Source organism: Dasypus novemcinctus, chromosome 15 (assembly GCF_030445035.2).
Source record: "Dasypus novemcinctus isolate mDasNov1 chromosome 15, mDasNov1.1.hap2, whole genome shotgun sequence".
NCBI lineage: Eukaryota > Metazoa > Chordata > Mammalia > Cingulata > Dasypodidae > Dasypus > Dasypus novemcinctus.
The window spans coordinates 46,741,447-46,758,046 of NC_080687.1; positions in this window are offsets into that span (position 1 = coordinate 46,741,447).

Consider the following 16,600-nt stretch of genomic DNA (forward strand, 5'->3'; position numbering starts at 1 on the left):
TATTTGTTGTTACAATGCTAACTGATAAACACACAAAAATCTCTTGTCATATGTTTAAAAGTAAGGTCTTACACTGATATCAATACACTGGTTGATAAGGATATTTTTTTACTAGGAACTTAGCAATATTTTTACAAATAATGTGGAAAATTACAAGTGGCTGCCTAATTGATCTTTTGAATAAATTTCTTATTTAAAATACTTCTTTTTATATTATATAGTGTAGCAAGGATAATTAGGGAGTCTTATGTGTTGTCACCTTTATCTGGAACAATTATGGGAATATTTAGTCACAAGTAGTTATACTTTATTTACTATGAATAAATGTCTAATCAGGGTTTGACTGAGAAAGTCCTGATTTATACCTGTTGTCCCTTTCCGCCTCCATTTTGATATTTCTCAAATATTTTTCATTTTGTGCAATATATTCTATTCAGTCTTGCATTCATAAAAGCTGGGAAGGTTGGCCACACCTTCCCTTTGTATTTGAAGCTTCTAACATGGTGTCATCTATTAGTGGGTGAAATGTCAGTGCAGTAAACACAAACACATTCTCAAGACAATATATCACTTAATCTGAAAGAAAGCAGCAAAAACCTGTCTTTCTTTTATTGACCTTTCTCGGAAGTATCAGAGTTAACATCTCCTTTTCACAGGCAGCCTGAAGGATGTTCACTGATAAAATGATGTGTGCTTAAACACAAGCCACTGGGGAAAGCTAACTACTGGTATTTGCTGGGGGTGATAGAAGTAGGATCTTGCTACTTCAGTGAGAAATTTGTGTGAAGTTCTGAACTGTTTCTTGTGAGGAAAACAAAGCTGCCAGTCAGTGGGCTCACTGGGAAACCAGGAAATTTATAGCTTATCTGTATGTGAAATTTGGGCCAGAATTGAAAACAGAGCATTGTACTGTGAAGTCCAAGGGTTTATGGTGGTGGATTTGACTTTTGTTGTATAACGTAAATCTAAATTCACTTGTATAATTTATTATTTAATTGTGCTCTTTTGTTTTGCAGTAATGCTTTTGTTAGCAAAAAGACAAAAAAAGTAAAAGGAATAATGAAAATTAATGGTAAATTTAGAGTAGAGGTTTTTACTTTCATCAGAAATTTCTTCAGAAACTAGAAACAAAATATTTGCAAAAGTTACTATTTATTCGAGGGGTTGTACTGATATATTTCTTACAAGATGAAAATCAAGTGACACTAATATTTTTAAGAATTGTTATCATCTGCTTCAAAACTAATAATTTATTTTAAGAAAATGTACACAAAGATGATTTAAAATATTCAGTTGTAGAAGGTGCATTTCTTATTTTGAGAACCATGTCTTTTCATCTAAAATTAATGACTGTTCTTATTCATTGATATGACTAATTTTTCCAGTTTCTTTCACATACATGCAAAATGAAATAATAGTTACTAATTTATTGGCTCCTTTATTGGAAGAAATTTCACAAATAGTGAAATGACATCAGCTTTATATCAATGTGATCAGATTCTTCATAGTGACGATCAATGAGACTGATTCTATTAAAGGTTTGAATTTTTTATCTTATTCATGATAGCAAAGTTTTGAAGTTAATTTAGTTAAAGTGGAAAAATCTACATTACTATAAATGTACTTTAAATCCAGTTAAATTTTTAATAGTGCATTTAAAATTATTGTTTTGTAGTTATGATGTGAAATTAATTTTAATGTAGCACAGCAACATGGTAAATTTTCTAAAGCCTAGGTTCTTTTCTTAATTTTTTTTATTTTTTATTATTTTGTCTTTATTCATTTTTTTAAATATTATATTAAAATATATGAGGTCCCCATATACCCCCCAACCCTCTCACCCCACTCATCCCCCCATAGCAACATTCTCCTCCATCATCATGAGACATTCATTGCATTTGGTGAATACATCTCTGAGCATTGTTGCACCTCATGGTCAATGGTCTACATCATAGCCCACACTCTCCCACGTTCCATCCAGTGGACCATGGGAGGACATACAATGTCTGGTAATTGTCCCTGTAGCACCACCCAGTTCAGTGCCATGTCAGTTGGCCCTTCCTTGGAGTTTGTGTTTCTTTGTAATGGAGCTGGACTCAGATGTGATCTTTTTTCATAAGCCTTTCCTGTTACTTTACCAGAATTGTAGTTGGTGCTGGGGTTTAATATATACCCAGGGGATCTGAATCTCTGGACTGACCATATGATAGCCAGGTCCTGAGCCTCAACAGACTTCAGCTCCTACACTCTGATTTATTGGACTTACCCCACACAGCTAACATTGAGTTGAAGAATGTCAACCACCACACCATGGAGCCAAGAGTGGCCACAACTGAAAGCAGGAGGATTGCATCCAGCATCCATGTGGAATCTAAGCCCCCTCTTGACATAGATGTGGTGTGGACACAACCAATCCAAGGTCCACAGGATGGAAGAATAGAGTCTGGATTAGAGTGGACTTACTGATATTCTATTCATGAACTATTGTGATTAGTAATCAAAGAAAATGTGGCATTGGTGTGGAGAAAGTGGCCATGGTGGCTGCTGGGTGTAGGGAATGGGAGGAAGAGATGAGATGTGGAGGCATTTTTAGGACTTGAAGCCTAGGTTCTTATTATTAAGAACCCTAAAAGGCAAAAAAGTATCTGGAATTCATTGTTAAACATCCTTTATCCATTTTAAAATGCAAAAATCAATTATTTGCTTCTATATATAAATATTGAGACTATAGTTCTCAAAAACTATATATATATGATTCATGTTATTCATTTATAAGCACATATTAATGTGCATAGAATGCATATATATGCAGTATGCATGTCATGCATATAAAATTTGAAGTACAAAAGCTCATGTTGACTACAAAAACATATTTTAGTAAGGTGTAGCTGGCATGAGACTAACCTGCAGCTGAAAAGAACTACAAAAAAAAAAAATGAATAAAATATTTAAAAAGTGCTGAAGGCATTTATAAAACAACAAAGGCATCCAGGACTTGAGAGCCGAAAATCCTAGAGGAAAAGGTAATACTCTTAGTTGAGCTTTGCATCCATTGATATTTTTTCCTCTTGAACCCTTTGCCAATTCCAGAAGCAGGTCATAAATGCCAACAGAGAGCAGCAACCCAGTACCTGCAGCACTCACTAGGCTGAGAAAACTATCACTAAAATTTATGGCTTCCAAAAAACTAACAATGCAAGGGCCATATCCTAGGAGAAATGAAAACCAGAGAGAAATGACCCAAACATTCTGAATACAGTATTTTTGAAAGGCATATATCAACTTCTGAACTGTTCAAGTGCAGGTGATGACTCAGATAAAGAAAGCAGAAAATGACTATTAATAGTAAGAAACTAAAAACTAAACACAGATTGGACAGGTTCACATTTTATGAGAGAAAAAGAGGGTTCAGGGACCACCCAGAAGAAGGGCCTTTGTGAGCACCATAGTCTTTCCATTAGCAAACTTGAGAGAGTTAAGCCTGAAAGTATGTGCAAACTAAATGTGTTCCACAGTCAATTGGATCAAAGGCATTTTTCTTGTTCTTTATAACTTAGTTTAAAGACAACACAAAACAACCAAAAAACAAAACAAAAACCAAAGTTCCATATCCATGGAGGAAAGTAATACCATTCAAAACCTCTACAACTTTTCTGAAACATGTGTTGTTATATATATGCATTTTATATATAACATATATATATAAAGGCATAACAAGAAAGAGGACTAATGACCAAAAACCAGCAAGAAATGAAAAATATAATAATCCATACAAACAAGTAATACAGATACTGGGTTAACAGGCACAGACTTAAAATTAATATCATTTAAATATTTAAGAATATTGAAAACAGAATATGAGCAGAGAAAATCTAAAGTAAATCAATGGAAATTTTAGAAAATATAATAATATAATGTAATGTATTATATCATAGCATGTCATATCATATATAATATTTTATGTGAAAATGTAAGGGACCAAAAGCAGTCATATATTTTATACTACAGCTTTAATTTTTAGATTTAGCTAATGAATGATATTTTAACTTTATGTAATCTTACTTTCATAACTCATAGCAATGTAGCTGTGCACTAGTTACCTATTACTGAGAAACTGTCTTTAGTCACAGAGTAAATTCCTGTTTTCCTTTCCCTTATCTGCACCTAGAAGTTCCTGTTTTCCACTCCTTTCTTTGTCTGAGCCTAGCGAGATTAAAAAAATTATGCCAAAATGGGAACAAATAACCATGGTCACTGAATTATTCACTTTTAAAAGTAGCTAGAGACAAATATTTGAAACATATTACTTTGATTCTTGTTAGAGGATTGCAATAATTAACAAGCTGTAGCTCAATTTCCTTTGATATGCATTGGGAAAAAGGTAACCCCTCTCCCCCATGTCTGAGGGCATGGCACTTTCTCACACGTTAAACAAAGGAACCCCATAGAGACAGGAGTAAAGGGAGATAGAGATCTTCATCATTGCACATCAGAGGGAGATGGAGATCTTTACTACCTCTACCTGCATATCAGAAAGAGATGGAAACCTTCACTATTTACATATCAAAGAGAGATAAAGAAACACTTCAATCCCTGCAGAAACATATGCTCCCGCAGTATCCCATGAAACCACAACTCCCTATTCTCTAGTCATTATCAGGGAAAATTTTCACCTCTAGAGCTTCCTATTGGTCTCTGCATCTCACTGGGACCCTCAACTCCTTCCTTATCATTTCCCCACCTAGGAAAGTTCTGTATAAATTCAAGTCCCCCCCTTCCAAGAGTGGGCTGAAGTCTCTCTTCAGACCCCCACCATGCTGATGTGGGGACTGAAGTCTATTCTTCAGACCCACTCCATTGGGAGAGCTTCTCAATAAATTCTTTCTCTGCCTGTGGTCATATCAGTCTCTGCGTCCCAGTTAATGTAAGCATTGTTTTATTTTTATAATTGTGTGATATTTAACTCCTAAGTAATTTTGTTTGTATTCCCTTATATTAACCTGCATAGATTTTTTTCAAGTCTTAACACCCATGGGTTTAAATTTGTCTTCTTAATTAGATGACTTACAATTATATGTATTTACCCCAGCTAAACTTTAGTTTAGCATTATTTTATGTGGATTAAACTATTTACAACTTTATGCATTACCTAGGTGGACTGTTTCAGTTCCTAATGGAAATTAATTAAACAATTTAGCACCCAGTTTGTAATCTGTAACCCAATGTTTATCCAAGCCAGTCTCTGGGGCTTATAAATATTCAGTTAAACAAATCAACCAATATCCCTTGGCATCCCAACATCCCTAATCCTCCATCAGAAAAATAATAAAAACACTGGCTTTCTTTGTCCTCAGAGGCAGATTTGAGACTTTGTTTGTCTTTTGACCTCCACCTGCTTAATAAAATTCTTACCTTTGTGTGATCACCCTCAGTCAGGGACTCCAATTCTCTGCAAGGGCAAAAGAAAACAGGGAACTTGCTTGAGTCCCCTATAGCAGTAGAACATAAAGACACATTATTTTTAAAGAAATAATTATAAGATTGACAGTTACTATCTGAATAGGAATAGTGGATACAAAACACAAAAAAAGCAATAAAATTATATTTTGGAGGTACTGACAGAAAATAGCTTCCAAACTATAATGTTATATACAGAAAGCATCCTCCAAAAATGAACATAAAATATTTATTTTCAGACAAACAAAAATGGAGGGAATTAATTGCCATCAGAATGCTACTGAAGAAAATTTTAAATTTAAGTTTTTATGTAGAAAGAAAATGAGCATTGGTAGAAACACAGAGATAATAATAAAGAAGAACTGGAGAGAGAGGAACAGAGGTGATAAATATGTAACTAAATCTAAAATAATTTCAACTACTTAAAAGAATGTTGTAAAATATTATGAGGTTTAAAATATGTTCAGAAATAAACAAGAAAAAGGATATAAAAGCAGAAGTTATAAATATAGTTAAACTATTATAAGGACCTTGTATGTTTTTAGGATGGAAACCATACTAATTTAACACAGGCTTTGAAAATCCAGAATATATAGTGTAATATTAGGGTACCAATTCAAAACAAGTAAGAAAAACTTCAACAAGCTAGTAGAGAGGAAAAAGCAGTGTATATATGACTTTTTAATAAAAACACAAAAAATATTTTTAAAAGGAATGAAGAAAATAAGAAAAATTAAAACAAAAATTGCAATAATTTCTTAGTATTAATTGGACTAAATATTGCAATTGAAACCAATATTTTGAAACTAGATAACAAAATAAAAATTCAAACATTGCTGGCTTAATAAAACCTATATTAAGTATAATGAGAGTTGTTGAATGTACCACACTAATGTAAGATGTTATTAATAGGAGAAAATGTGAGGAGGTACAGAGATGGGTATATGGGAATCCCCTACACTTTTTTATTTAAAAATTTTTTTAAAAGGTACCAGGGATTAAACACAGGACCTCGTACAAGGGGAGCAGATGCTCAAACACTGAGCCACATCTCCTCCCTGGCTCCCTATAATTTTGATGTAACTTTTCTTTAATCTAAAACTTATTAAAAAATGAAGATTATTATATGGAAAAAATGCAAAAAAAGGGGGGAGTTGTTGAAAGTAAAGACTTGAAACATGTATACTATATGTGAGCACTAACAAAAAAGGGAGTATTAATATCAGAGTATGTGGACTTCAAAGCAAGAAAAATTACTAGTGATAAAGAGAAAGATTTGGAAATAATAAAAGCATTAAAAAAACAAGAATTTATAATAATCACATTTTGTATGCATCCAAAGAATAGCTTAAAACTATTTAAAGCACAAACTGCAAAATAACTAAAAGAATAAACAGAAACATCCTCCATATACATGGTGATTTTAATGCAATGCTCTCAGTAACTGACAGAACAAACTTTCAAAGGAAGACTTGATAAGGACATAGAAGATTTGAACCATGATCAGCAAACTTGAACTAACTGACATTTATAAAACACAATAACCAAATTTCTTCTCAAATTAATATAAAATATTAAAAATAGTAGAACATATTTTATTTCATGAAGGTCAAATCATACAGAATATATGATCTGATCACTAAAAAAATTATAATAAAATTAATACATGCCAAGAGCAAAATGGAAAATGAAGGAACCAACTTTGCATAACAAATGCATAGAAGGGGATTTACAATTGAATTTAGGAAATTTTTGAGCTGAATATTAATAAAATACAGCATTTTAAAACTTGTGGGTGCATATATATATATATATATATATATATATATTAGTACCTGAAGGGAAATTTACATTTTTAATTGTATTATTAAAATAGAAGAAATATGGTATTAAATGATCTAAGTATCCATCCAAAGAAGCTAGAAAACATTATTAAAAAATCATTAGGAAGTGAATAAAGATATGAACATATTTTTTCAAATAGAAAGCAAAAGACAGAGAGAGAAAAATGAACAAATATTATTACTTTGAAAATACTCATAAAATGTATTAATGTTTGTCAATACTGGACAAGATAAAAGACAGTAGTGTTACAGATATACAGTGTTACAAAGAAAATGTTAAAAATTTCTTATTTGAAAAATATTTATGGTATAAAGAACATTAAAAATTATATTATGTTAATGAAAGTAAAACACCTTATCCAAAAATTGTGTTTTTTCTAAGAATGAAAGTCTGGTTTATAATTTGAAAATCAATCTATTCAATTAAAACATTAAAAGAATGATTTTAAAATCATGTTATTTCCTTGGGTGTAGAATAATCTTTTGAAAACATCAATAATATTTTTGGTTAAAAATACAGAAAAATATATAGCAAGCTAAACTTTCTTAATCTATCAAATTGTATATATAAAACCCTAAAGAACCTCATATTTAAGGGTAAAATACAAAAATATTTCCTACTGTGGTTGAAAATGAGACAAAAGAAAATCTGTTACCATTCATATTCAATACTGATGGTCTCATCCAGCACAATAAAGGTAAACAAAGGAAATCACTTTTATAAGGTCTACAAAATGAGAAAGAAAGAAAACATCCCTTTTAATAGGTAAAATGATTATGTTAACAAATATTGCAAAATTATAGATAAAGAATCTAAGTGAAACTATTAGAATTATTAGTAATAAATCAAATTAGCAATATCATTGAGAACAAGCCCATTGGCAAAAAAATCGTGTTACCAAAACAAAAGGAAAATATAATTTTAAAATATGCAATTTACAATAGTAATAAAAATTGTACAACCATTTTAGACATCTTTCTTGCATGTGATGATTATCTTTGTGTATTTATCAACCAAAATTTTTTCTTCCCTTTCTTTCTCCTGTATTTTTTTATGTAGGAATATTGGTCACATTGTTTCAGTTTAATTTTCAGGTTGCAGAATATAGAGTTGTATTTGTGGCTGTCTGAGAAAAGAAACTAATCTCACCTTGAAAACATAAGTTTTGATGAGGATGTTTATCTCACATTTGGGAAGAAAGCATCAGAACTTCTCTCTTTGAACTGGAGAAACTTAAGCTAACCTTAGGAAGACAAAATCACTGCCATTCTTGCTGTTTTTAAGTTTAAATGTGGATTCAAAGGAATGATCTTTTGAAATATGTTTCTTGGAACTTAGCACCCCAGTTTCCTGTTTTCTTGTATACACAGCATGAGGCGAGAAGATCTGGCAACCATACTTACTAGAATCTGTTATCCATTGGTTTCTTGATGAGTTTGATTAATGATATTTAAAATAAAGAAACAAGACAGATCCATATTTATTCTGCTACAGAAACCTGAAGCTGAAGTGAGGGGCAACAACTAAAAGGTCACTCTGAGCTCCTGCAGTATGGTGGTGAGCCCAGATGTATCAGTGTGCCTGGAGGCATCCAGACTTTTGCTAACTGTGAGAAATGACTTCTGGGTTCCTGCTTAGTGGCAGAAGAGGTGGTCAAGAGCAGCATTTCAGCATCTTAACTTGCTGATGAGTTTATGATTTCTGGTAATACCAACTTCCTTTTTGATCTTTGGCTTTTAGGTCCAAAGCAGCGGCAGTTTACTGAGTAAAAGAGCTTTTTTTTTTTTTTTTTTTTTTGGTTCCTCCATCAATTCTAACTCTTATAACTCTTATTTGATTAAATTGCCTATGGTGGAAATGACTGTATTAGTTTCTCTTTTCCTTTCAGGACACCTTCCAATACAATTCTGTTAATTTGGTTAGCATATTCTGCATATTACCACATAGAAAAAGTTCTGTACATAGCTGAGGAGGTTATTTTCTTCAGTAATCAATGTATTTAGGACATATTTCTGGTTCAGTCATGTTTTACTCTGAACAATGCTGTAAGGAACATCTTTGGAATATAATTGCAGGTATCGAGTTTTCTTTTCTTTTTTTTAATTTACTTGCTTATAATACTTTTTCTGAAACACTCATGTCCTAACAGCTCTAAAACTTTAAATATGCTGTAATGCATTTGGCATTTGGAGGCAAAGTTTGCCATGATTTAGGCTCATTTGTCAGCAAACCTGATGTGAGAGTACTTATAGTATTTTTCACACTAGTTCTGTGAATATTCATGAGTGCGCTTATTTCCTGACATCCTAGTTATGACAGCTTGAGATTATTTATGAATCTCAGAAAAGAGGAAGATTATATTTGTAAACTGGTCTATTCCTCTGGATGTGGATGCATTAGATTCAGCTGACATGTCTGGATTAAATTACCTGTTAAGATGTTAAGATTAGGACTTTGATTTGACCACATCAGTAGGGTGTGACTCAGGGCTGAGTCCTCGCCCTTTTGGTGGGCTGATATCAATGAACACTCACTCAGGAAGACACACAAAAGAGGAGAGAACTTGGTCATTTCAGTCTTGCCATGTTACAGAAAAGAGAAGGCTCAAACAGCTAAAGTCCTGGGAAGAGAGATGAGCCATTTGCCTGACAGTTTGCAGCGAAAGAGATCACCTGCCATCTTGCTTCAACATGTGGCAACAGACTTTGAGGAGACAGCAGCCTTGAGTTGTACTCTTTAGGATTTGGAACTGTAAACTTTTACCCAAAATAAATACTCTTTATAAAAGCCAGCAGATTTCTGGTACTTTGCATCAGCACCCCTTTGGCTAATACACTAGACAAAGCTAGGTATTTTCAAAATGACTTTATTTTTCACACTCTGACAGAGGAAATATTCCATTTAATTGTTACTTGAATTTGTTTTTCTGATAAAGTAGAGCATATTCTTACAAATTTATTAGCCATTTGTATTTACCTTTGTGAAGATGTGAAGTGACTATTTTTTTTTCCTTTTCAAACTTTTCTTCCTCTAAATACATAAGCCATCTTGTATATTAATTCAATTAGCTTTTTGATAAATACGCATATTGTATGGCCTCCTATATGATCAATTCTATATCTAGAAACTGAAAATTTGCAGAGACAAACTATCTTAGAGTTTACCAGGGGATCGGGGTGGAGGGTAAGGTGGAATTTCTTCTTGGTAGCTATAGAGTGTTTGCAAATAAAAATTAACAAAAGAGGAGAAAGAGCTCTTGAATGAGCTGTGTAGTATTGCCCTTTATGTTCTGGATTCTGTTTGGTTGGCTAGTCATAAAATGATAATGGTATATATGATTGAGCCTGAGCAGAGCTAGAAGAAACAAATAATCTGCTTTAGTAGGAAGTCTAGATCCCTAGTCACCGAGTTGCACTAGCACCCCTCCATCAGTTCACACCAGTGGCCCATTTTGGAGTTCCAGTATGACTGCTGAAGCAGGAAGAAAATTCCTATGACTGATTTACAAATGTATCTCATTGATAGGTAAGTGCAAGTAAAAAATGAATGGTGCACATCTTATGGCCACACTGAAAAGTGCCATTAAAAAAGAGTGAAGAGAGAAAAATCTCTCAAAGTGCAGTGCTGAAAGAATGGCCAATTATTTTGTGTGGAAGTGTAAGTGGACTAAGGTGAGGATAAGTATATTTATACCAATGGCTTAGCTTGATGTTGAGAGATCTGGAAAGAAAAAATGGAAGATCAGACATAAGAAAGTTTCAGTAAACACATGAATAGACATATGAAAATAGATATTCAGTATGAAGGTTTTTGTTTCACATAATACTCACTGGAAAGTATATGTTATTGTGACTATTGTGACAATTAAATTCACGTGTCAACTTGTTTAGGTTATGGCGTCCAGTTGTTTGGTCAAGCAAGCGTTAGCCTGATTGTTACTGTAAGGATATTTCATGGACTCAAATCATTATTCATTTGATATCACCTAAGGCTGATTAAATCTACAATAAACAAGTAGATTGCCATCAGCAATGACAAAAATCTAATCTAATCATTTGAAGACCTTAAAGGGGGAATGGATGATGTCAGCTGTCAGAAGAAAGAGTATCTATCTCTACTTCAACCAAACAGCTTCTCTTGGGGAATTCATTAAAATTGTTTTTAGAATTTCCAACTTGTGGCCTGCCCTAAAGAATTTGGACTTTCCAATTCCCATGACTGTGTAAGCCAATTCTTGAGATAAATCTCATGATAATTACATTTATGTATATATCCTTTCAATCCTGTTTCTCTGGGAAAAAAACAAAACAAAACAAATATAACTTGGAAGAAGCATTGAACAATGAAGCATACAGAATGAAGTAGTTAGTTGGTATCACCCATCCTTTGTCTCTGGCACTTCCATAACCATAATAGTGTACATGAATGGAGTTGGATAGTGGCAAAAATGGAGGCTAAGCATGGATGCACTTATGAAGGAAATATAGTTACTGCTGTCTCAGAATGTTTATCTTGCCACCAACACAAACCAACACTAAGCCCCTAATATGACACTCTTCTTCAAGGAGTCTGTTAGGCCAAGTTATGATAAGTCTACTACATTGGGTTCCTTTCCATCCTTAGGATGAGGTTAAATTTCTCCTCATCAGGACAGTGGTTCTTCCTTCCAACAATAGATAACCTGTTCCAACTATAGGGTTGCTTTTCTTACCAAACAGTATCAGCCTGCCCTAGATATCAGAGAGTGCCTAATTCACAGGCATTTAAAGGCAAACAACAAGGCACAAAGCAGGGAACTCACTGCAGAGAAAAAGGAGATACAGAGGGGCATACATGACACATTCAAAAGCAACTGATCTAAAGGAGAATTGGAATAGCCTACTGAGAGCACAGTGTATTAAGTCTGAAAGACTGTAAGAAATACAAGAGTTAGGAGCATCAGATCATGTATAGTAATAGTACTGTCTTTCAAACTTTAGTGGGCCTATTGTACAAAACTATCCATGGAATCTACCCCAGAGGTTCTTCAGAGAGAATAGCAGGCTTTCTGAAGGGGAAAAAAAATGGAAAGAAGAAAACCTTAATAAGGGGACAAAACAATACATTTTACCAACTACGTCAGCTCCCATTCTCTCATTTTCCCAGGGTGGGCCTGCCCCGTTGTTTGTTTATTTTTCTCACTTATAGTTGTATTACTTAAAATACTTTTGTTTATTTCTTCAAAGAAAATAGAGGGCTATCTTGATAGTGGTTTTGTTTTCAAAAGGGATTCATTTCATATCCTGGCTATCAGGAAGGAGTAGTATAAGGATATCAATACTGAACTCCTGGACAATTATGCAGCTTTCTATATAAAGGTAAATAAATGTATGCCAAAGAAAAGCAAGACTTGTATGGCATGGAACAAAACATCTTCACATAAGTGCTTGATATTAACATGTCTTTACTTCTGAGCAGCAAATTCTTCCCATGCTCTCATGAAAGCAGAGAGCAAGAATTGGAATAACTCAGGCAATAGAAATGCAGTTGCTTAGACAAAGTCTGACTGCATTTTTTATTTTGACGATGTAAGTCAAGTGCCCAACCTTAGCCAAAAGAGTCAAAATACTGCACAAGTGACAACACACTAAAGCATCTCTTAAGAAGAGATATTGAAGTAAAATGTATGAAACCAAATATTAAAAAGGCAATTTATTTATACAAATAAACAATAATTTTATAATATTGCAATTTTACTGGTCACTTGAGATTTTTGAATAAAATGGCTGATTATTGAAAAATTGTAAGTATGAAGGTTTAAAGTCCTCTTATTTAGAACCTGCAACAAGCTCTTTTTCTACATATATAATCATGATTTTCTCTGTGATATAGGTGTCCACTGATTACATATAGTAAAGATTTCCCTAGGCTTGTGAAAAGTTTGCTTTTCTTTTTTTAATTAAAATGTGACAGCATGAGCCTAACAAATTTTCTCTTTAATTAATAGAAACATACAGAAGAAAAAAAATTCTATTGAAAACATTTTCTTTGATTTTTGTATCATTCCCATGTTTCTCTGCAATCTTACAACTGAAAACCAGAAATCTGTAATATCTATGGGTAGCATTCAGCAGTAGATCAACTGATTTAGCAAGATGAACTTAAATTTTAGCCCTTGGATCATCTAGATGGATATTACTACATGACTTCTAGATTTGCTCAGCGAAAAAATAAATTTAGTTGACATAAATTGCTACCACACTTTCCTGTCCGCCTAATTTATATTACTGGAGAAAACACAGAAAATTAATTTTTTTACCCTATGGCAAAATTAGATTACACTCAGCATTTTCTAATTGTACTTCTTTTGTTAGCAACATAATTTTGCAGTTTTAGTTAATGGTCATTGTGAAGAACACTTTTTGAGGAAATTGCCCAGGAGACTCTTTAAAAACAGCTTCCAATCAAAATTTCATAATAGAGAAAGAAGCTACTTAGCAAGCATTCTTCCTGTATCATTACTCTAGAATTTTAAAGCAACAGGGAAGTTATGTATTGTGAACATTTACAGTGATATAGTTATTTGAAAGAGATATATTTATTAACACATATATGTTCATGTATACCATTTTATTATATTAATATTTTAAATTTATTTACCCACTTCTATAGTGCTGAGCATGTAGGGTTTTTATTTTTCCAGCAAAATTTGCTATTACCACCATGCTGTGATACATTTGTATATGTGTTAAAACTATGCAACCACAGACCAGAGGTTAAACACCAATTTCAGAAGAGTGATTTTCTTAGGGAAATGGAATAGAATGAGAAAAGGCACATAGTTTCCTTTACCTTGGTCAAAACAAGGTATTTGTTTTATAAGCCCACATACATTAAATGTGACAAAATTCTCAACATAAAAAATTCTTAGTGGTGAGTAATAATACTTAAACTATCCTCTTATATTTCCAATATCTTTTTTTTTTAATTAAAAGGTAAAGAACATAAGCATAATTTATAAAGACTACTTCCAAAGTTAATGTTTTAAGTTTAGAGTTAGATCTGCTGAGTATATTCTTTCCTATTTCTATTTCAAGTTTTTTTTTCCCAAACATATTTAATGACACACATTTTAGTTATTCTTCTTTAACTTGTAACCAAGATTCCAGCCTAGTTGTTATAACTACCAATTCTTCTTATGTGCTTCCTCGGCATCCATCTGACTTTGGCAAGCCGCTTGCTTCCACTCTGATCTTTGGCATGGTTAATAAGCAGCTTTCCAGTCCTGGGAAATAAACCCCAACAGAGGCAAAAGCGCATCTGTGGCCACCACCCACAATCTCACACAGAACTCACAGCTTGCCCCAAATGATAAACTCACTATTCCCATCACTCACAGATCCCCAGGCCCTTTCCCTTTTCGTGAGCTTTTGTTTTAATCTCACCAATCCGTGAGTCCTGAGGGAAATCGACTAACCTCTACCGCTGGACACACAATAAGATCACAAGCCCACAGGTCCCTCTCGTTCTGCTTGTGTGCTTCCCATCTGCTGGTTGAACCACCCAAGGCTATTGGGCTTCCAATAAACCCTTCATGGCACCTCTCTCTCTGGGACTTGTGTGAGAAATTATCTTTTCTCATGACTGCAGTTTCCCAGGGTATAGCACCTGACTCCACCGGGACTAAAATTTAAAATCCAACTTAATTAATCGGGAACATTAGTATTAAAACTATTATCAGAAATTGGCAATAGTACATGACTTCCCCTAAAATGGCGAGTTCTCTGAATCCATGAGTAGGTGAAAGTAATTATGGATACTTTTATCTTAGCCAGGAATTTGGCAATTATATTGCTTAGTAAGGAAGCATATGCTTTAAGTATATCTTGGGACCAGTTCATTTGCCTCTTGAGATAAGAGTTTTAGGAGATTTTGTTTAATGTTGCCAGGAAGATGGAATGTGGTATTTGCTACTGTGATCATCACAAATACCTTTCAATCCAAGTTGCCTTACTTTAAAGCAAAGGATAGGAAGAGGAGGGCCCAGCAATCAATATAAGTATGTGTGCAGGGAAGTAGAAACTACATTCCAGTCTTGCAGTAATATCCAAATAAATTTTATTTTATATAGCACACCTTAACCCTTTCCCTCTTTTGGGCACATATATGATAGAAGGGAAGAATTTCCAGTTACACTCATAACACTTACTTACAGAAAAATATACAGAATTGTAATATGCAATTTATAGGGAGGGTAGTTTTTTTAAACACAAACCCTACATTAGCATAAATTGAACTAAATGCTTTTGATGCATTATCTCATTCCGCATCATGAAAATAATTTGTGAAAGGAAATGTTTAAGAAAAGAATGCAGCTTCAATCCAAAGGCTCTGACAACTAAACAATTTTATAGGTTTGGTGCAAACTTACTTGATGACAAAATTTAATCTAATTACCACCAGGGCATTTAGAATCTCTATTAAAAACATTTACAATGAATATCCAAATGATTCACTGCAAAAATATTAATATTTTAACTAATATATTTGCTTTTAGATAGTTCTGCAGATATCTCTAGAGATGTTAAAAAATAGAGTACATGTACCCCATCATCTCTCTGAAATCTGAAATATTTTGCACTTCAAAACATATAGACAAAAAAAATTCTGCACAAGAGATTGTGGACCTCTTTAGCCAATTATGAAATTTGAATAAAACAGTAGTATCTAGTGCATGAGATTTTCATGGCAATTAATATAATATAAGTTAGTTTCTGGGCTTAATGTCTGCTTCTTAATAAATACTCAAACCAGTTAGCTATTAATAACAGAGATAGCTAACCCCGAGAGCAAAGGACACAATTTACTTGTGAAAAAGTATTATGAGGTATCATAAGTAACTTGAAATTGCTAGCTGTCCCAGTTCATTGACCTAATTCTTTTTTTATACTTTTTTAGCATATAGCTGGCCTATGTGTATAAAGAAAATGACATACAATGGGGAAAATGATGTTGACTTGAGATAGAATAGTCAGCATCAAGCTCCAGAAAACAGTAACATTATCTTCAGAGTTCTAATGAAACATACAAGCAAATAATTTTATTCCCAGGTAATGGTTGTTCATGTAAAAAGTAACAGAAAATCATCCCCAAATATGCAAAGATTACAGAGCTCTCTGACTCATGAACATTTTTCTTTTTGGAGGAGTAGGGAAATATAAATCATAAAGAACAAAACCTGAAACAAAGCTCATCACAAATTTCAGACTAGGAGAATCTATGTGATGATGGTAAGTTGGAACAAATAAAAGATGAATCA